General features: G+C 36.0%; 1 pseudogene; it reads left to right on the top strand.

Moving 5' to 3' along the window:
- The first annotated feature begins 2,907 nt into the window (after positions 1-2,907).
- LOC101042132 (eukaryotic translation initiation factor 3 subunit L pseudogene) lies at positions 2,908-4,561 on the top strand (annotated as a pseudogene).
- The last annotated feature ends 1,240 nt before the right edge of the window (positions 4,562-5,801 follow it).

The following is a 5,801-nucleotide window of genomic DNA, read 5'->3' as shown; positions in this document are numbered from 1 at the left end:
CAGCCGGGCTAACATGGTAAAACCCTGTCTCTACTAAAAATACAAAATTTAGCTGGGCATGGTGGCTCAGGCCTGTAATCCCAGCTACTTGGGAGACTGAGACTGGAGAATCGCTTGAACCCAAGAGGTGGATGTTACAGTAAGCCAAGATTGCACACTACATTCCAGCCTGGGTGACAGAGTGAGACTCCATCTCAAAAAAAAAAAAAAAGTTACTGACTTTTCTGGGTTGATGTCGTGTTTTGCAGCTTTACTGAACTCGTTTGTCAGTTCTAATAGTTATTTTTTGGTGGTGTCTTTAGGTGTTTCCAAATATAAGACCATGGTATCTGTGAATAAGGATAATTTGTTATTCCTTTCCAGTTTGGATGCCCTTTACTTCTTTCTCTTGTCTGATTGCTCTAGGTAGGACTTCCAGTACTATGTTGAATAACAGAGGTGAAAGTGGGCATCCTTGGTGTATTCCATAGCATAGAGGGAAGCCTTTTAGTTTTTTTTACTCTGGATAATACTAGCTGCGGGTCTGTCATATATGGCTTCTATTATGTTGTGGTATGTTTCTTATATACACAGATTTCTGAGGATTTTTTACATTGTGAAGTTATGTTGAATTTTATCAACTGCTTTTTCAGCATCAGTAGAAATGATAATATGATTTTTGCTTTTCATTCTTTGAATAGAATGTAACATATTTATTGATTTGTATATGTCAAACCATTCTTGTATCTCTGGGATAAATCCCACTTGGTCATGATGAATAATATTTTTAATGTATTCTCAAATTCAGTTTGCCAGTGTTTTGCTGAGGGTTTTTTTTTTTAATCAAAGTTAATCAGGGTATTGGTCTGCAGTTTTCTTTTTTTTGATGTATCTTTGTCGGGTTTTGGTATCAGGATAATACTGGCTTTGTAGAATGAATTTGAAAGGCTTTTCTCCTCCTCTATTTTTCAGGATAGTTTGAGTAGGATTGGTATTAGTTTTTTTTTAAATGTTTGATAGAATTCAGCAGTGCAGCCATTGAGTCTTGGGCTTTTTCTTGCTGGGAGACTTTTTATTATGGCTTTGATATTGTTACTTGTTATTGATATATTCACATGTTAGATTTCTTCATGGTTCAGTTTCGTAGGTTTATGTGTCTAGAAATGTATCAATTTTTTCTAGGTTTTCCAGTTTATTGGCATATAGTTGTTCATGGGTCTCTAATGATCCTTGGAATTTTTGCGGTATCAGTTGTAATATTTACCTTTTAGTATCCAATTTTATTTATTTGGGTCTTCTCCCTTTTATTCTTAGTCTGGTCCATTTGGTCTTTGGTACAGATTAAGGCCTGTTTTTTTGTTGATTTTCTGTTTGGATAATCTATATAATGCTGAAAGTGGGATGTTAGTCTTCAGTTATTATTATATTTGAATATATCTTTTTCTTTAACTCCAATAATATTTGCTTTATATATTTGGGTTCTCCAGTGTTGGATGAATATATATTTGCAATTGTTATATCTTCTTGCTGAATTGATTCAGTTATCATTATATAATAACCTTCTTTGCATCTTATAGTTTTTGTCTTATGATATATTTTGTCTGCTCTAAGTATAGCTACTCTTGTCTTTTTTGGGTTCTATTGTCTTTCTGTCCCTTTATTTTCAGTTTGTATGTGTCTTTACATGTGAGATATATTTCTTGTAGGCAACAGATCTTCAGGTCTTATTTTTTTTGTTAATCTATTCAGCCACTCCTCTGTTTTTTAAATCCTTTCAGCTACTCTGTTTTTAAAATCTATACAGCCTTTCAATTGGAGAGTTTAGTCCATTTACCTTTAGTGTTTTTTTGACAAGTAAGGACTTACTCCTGCTGTTTTGTTATTTGTTTTTTGGTGGTTTTGTGGTTTTATCTTCCTTCTTTATTTCCTTCCTGTCTTCCTGTTAGTAAACATGATTTTCTGTGGTGGTATGTTTTAATTTCTTGCTTTTTCTTTTTGTGTATTCATTATATTTTTTATTTGAACTTTTTATAATACTTATGAATATTATCTTATAACTCATTATGTCAAAATGATGACAACTTAACACTAATTTTATAAACAAGCAAAGAGAGAACTAATAAAAAACTCTATGCTTGTCATTTTTTACATAAATAGAAAAAAATCCTAAAATTTATACGGAAAAAAAGAACAAGAATAGACAATGCAATACTGAGCAAAACAAAGAAAGCTTGATGCATCACACTGCAGACTTCAAAATATATTATTAAGATATAGTGAACAAAACAACATGGTACTGTTAATAGTAATAGACACATAGACCAATGGAACAAAATAGAGAAACTAGAATTAAAACTACATGTTTACAACTAATTTGTTTTTAACAAAGACTTCAGGAAAATACACTGGAGAAAGAACATCATCTTCAATAATTAGTGCTGGGAAAACTGTAGATCCATATGCAGAAGAATGAAACTGAGTCCTTTCTCTCACCACATGCAAAAATCAACACAGATCAAAGATTTAAACATAAGACCTGAAAGTATAAAAGTACTAGAAGAAACATAGTTAAAAGTACTTTAGAACACTGGTCTAGGCAAAGATGTTAAAAGCACAGACAACTAAAGCAAAAATATACAAATAGGACTATATTAAACTGAAAAGCTTCTGCAAAGCAAAGGAAACAATCAACAGAGTGAAAAGACAACCTGCTCAATATATTTAAAAACTATTCTTCTGATAAGAGACTAATATACAGAATATATAAGGAACTCAAGTAACTCAATAATAAAAACAACAAATAATTTCATTAAAAAGTGGGCAAAGGACATGATCAAACTATTCTCAAAAGTAGACACTGAAATGACCAGCAGATATATAAAAAATGCTCAACATCACTTTCCAGTGGTGTTCATGAGCCCAGCAGCTATGTCTTATCCTGCTGGTGATTATGAGTCTAAGGCAGCTTATGACCCCGATACTTATCTGGGCAACTATGATATGCACACCAGAGATCCAAAGTAGGACCTTGGTTATGAATGTCAGTATGAATAGTCAACCTATCAGGTGATCCCAGAAGTGATCAAAAACTTCATCCATTATCTACACAAAACTATCTCTGATTTGACTGACCAGAAAGTATATGAGCTACCAGCTAGTTGTGTCTCCAGTGATGTCATTGACCAGAAGATACATGAGATCCAGGACATTTCTGAGAACAGCTGGACCAAGCTGACTGAAAGTTTCTTTAAAAATCCACCTTGGCCCGAGGCTGAAGCCATTGATCCAAAAGTTGGCAACCATGCTTCTTCCTGATATTATACAAAGAATTATACTATAGGCACATATATGCCAAAGTCAGTTGGAGACCTTTCTTGGAGCAGAGGATTGAATCTTATTACAACTATTGCAGTCTCTTCAACTACATTCTTAACTTTGATGGTCCTGCTCCCCTTGAAGTACCCAGCCAGAGGCTCTGGGTTATCGTCTATGAGCTCATCTACCAGTTTCAGTCATTCAGTCAGTACAACTGTAAGACTGACAAGAAGTCAGAGGAGGATATTGACTTCCTTTGTTCTAATCCCCAAATCTGGAATGTTCACAGTGTCCTCAATGTCCTTCATTCCCTGGTAGACAAATCCAACGTTAACCGACAGTTGGAGATATACACAAGAGGAGGTAATCCTGAGAGTGTGGCTGGAAAGATGCTTGGTTACTTCAGCTTGGTGAGGCTTCTCCACCTGCACTCCCTGTTAGATTACTACCAGGCCATCAAGGTGCTGGAGAACATCAAACTGAACAAGGAAAGCATGTATTCCCATGTACTGGAGTACCATATACAATTATGTTGGGTTTACATATTTGATGATGCATCATGATCAGGATGCCATCCAGGTCTTTGCCACATCCTCCTCTATATCCAAAGGACCAAGAGCATGTTCCAGAGGACCATATTTAAGTATGAGATGGCTAACAAGCAGAATGAGCAGAGGCATGTGCTGCTGACCATTGGCCTCACTATGTACCCATGCATATTGACGAAAGCATTCACCTCCAGCTGCAGGAGAAATACAGGGGCAAGATGCTGCACATGTGGAAAAGTGACCCACAGGTCTATGAAGACCTTTTTATTTACTCCTGCCCCAAGTTCCTGTTGCCTGTAGTTCCCAACTATGATAATGTGTACCCCAACCACCACAAAGAGCCCTTCCTGCAGCAGCTGAGGTGTTTTCTGATGCAATACAGCAGCAGGCCCAGCTTTCAGCCATCCACAGCTTCCTCAAGGTCTGTATCACCATGCCTGTGGCCAAGCTGGCTGGCTTCCTGGATCTCACAAAGCAGGAGTGCTGGATCCAGCTTCTTGTCTTCAAACACAAGATGAAGAACCTGGTACGGACCAGTGGCATCTCAGCCCTGGATGGTGAATTTTAGTCAGCCTCAGTGGTTGACTTCTACCTCAATAAGGACATGATCTGCATTGCAGACACCAAGGTCACCAGGTGCTATGGGGATTTCTTCATCCGTCAGATCCAAATTTGAGGAGTTGAATCGAATCCTGAAGAAGATGGAACAGAGACCCTGATGACATTCACACATGTTATTCATGAACCCATTTTGATATAGGCAGGAAGTGTTTTTGCTACCATGAAACCTTGATCTAGATCACCTATCAGTCTGTCAACTCAGCTGACAAATTAAGGACTGAAGTGTTTCAAGTGGGTCTCAGTAAAGGATCTTTGGAGCCAGAAAAAAAAAAGCAAAAAAAAAAAAAAAAAGCTCAACATCACTAATCATCAGGTGAATGCAAATCAAAACCATGAGATATCATCTTACTTTAGTTAGAATGGCTATTATTAAAAAGTCAAAAAATAACAAATGCTGCCATAATATGGAGCAAAGGGGATTGTTATATACTGTTGGTGGGAAAGTAAATTAGTATAATTACTATGGAAAACAGTATGAAGATTTCTCTAAAAATTAAAAGTAGAACTATCATATGATCCAATAATCCCATGACTGGGGATCTATCCTAAGGAAAAGAAATTAGTATATCAAGGGCATACCTGTACTTGCATGATTATTGTAGCACTACTCAGAATAGCAAAGATATGTAATCAACCTAAGTATCTATTAGATTAGAAGGTAAAGAAAATGTGGTATATATACATGATGAAATACTATTCAGCCATTAAAAAGAATAAAATCATGTTCTTTGCAGCAGCATCATTGATGAAATCGAAGGTCATAATATTAAGTAAAATAACCCAGGCCTAGGAAGACAAATATCACATATTCTCACTCATATGTGGGAGCTAAAAAAGTTGATATCGTAACAATAGAGAGTGTAATGATAGATATTAGAGGCTGGGAAGGGTGGTTGGTGGAAGGTGGGGTTGAAGAGGGGCAGGCTGATGGGTACAAACATAAGATTAGATGAAAGGTATAAGTTCTCCCATTTGGCAGTGGAGTAGAGTGACTATAGTTAACAAGAATGCATTGTGTACTTCAAAGTAGCTAAGAGAGGATTTGAATTGTTCCCAATGAGTAGAAGTGATAAATACTACAAAGTGATGGACACCTCAAATACTCCGACTTGATCATTACACATTTTACGTGTAACGAAATATCACATATATCTCATAATTATATGAAATATTATGTATTAATAAAAAGAAATTAAAAGAAAAGGGAAACAGAATAAAAACCCTAAAAATTGAATTAAAAAGAAAGCTGAATGTATTCCTTTCCTAGGGCTGTCATAAAAAGCACTACAAACTAGGTGGCTTAAAACAGCAGAAATTCATTACTCCATAGTTCTGGAG

Source organism: Saimiri boliviensis, chromosome 2 (genome assembly GCF_048565385.1).
Source record: "Saimiri boliviensis isolate mSaiBol1 chromosome 2, mSaiBol1.pri, whole genome shotgun sequence".
NCBI classification, from domain to species: domain Eukaryota; kingdom Metazoa; phylum Chordata; class Mammalia; order Primates; family Cebidae; genus Saimiri; species Saimiri boliviensis.
Note: the sequence above shows the minus strand (reverse complement) of the source record. Positions and strands in the feature narration are given on the sequence as shown.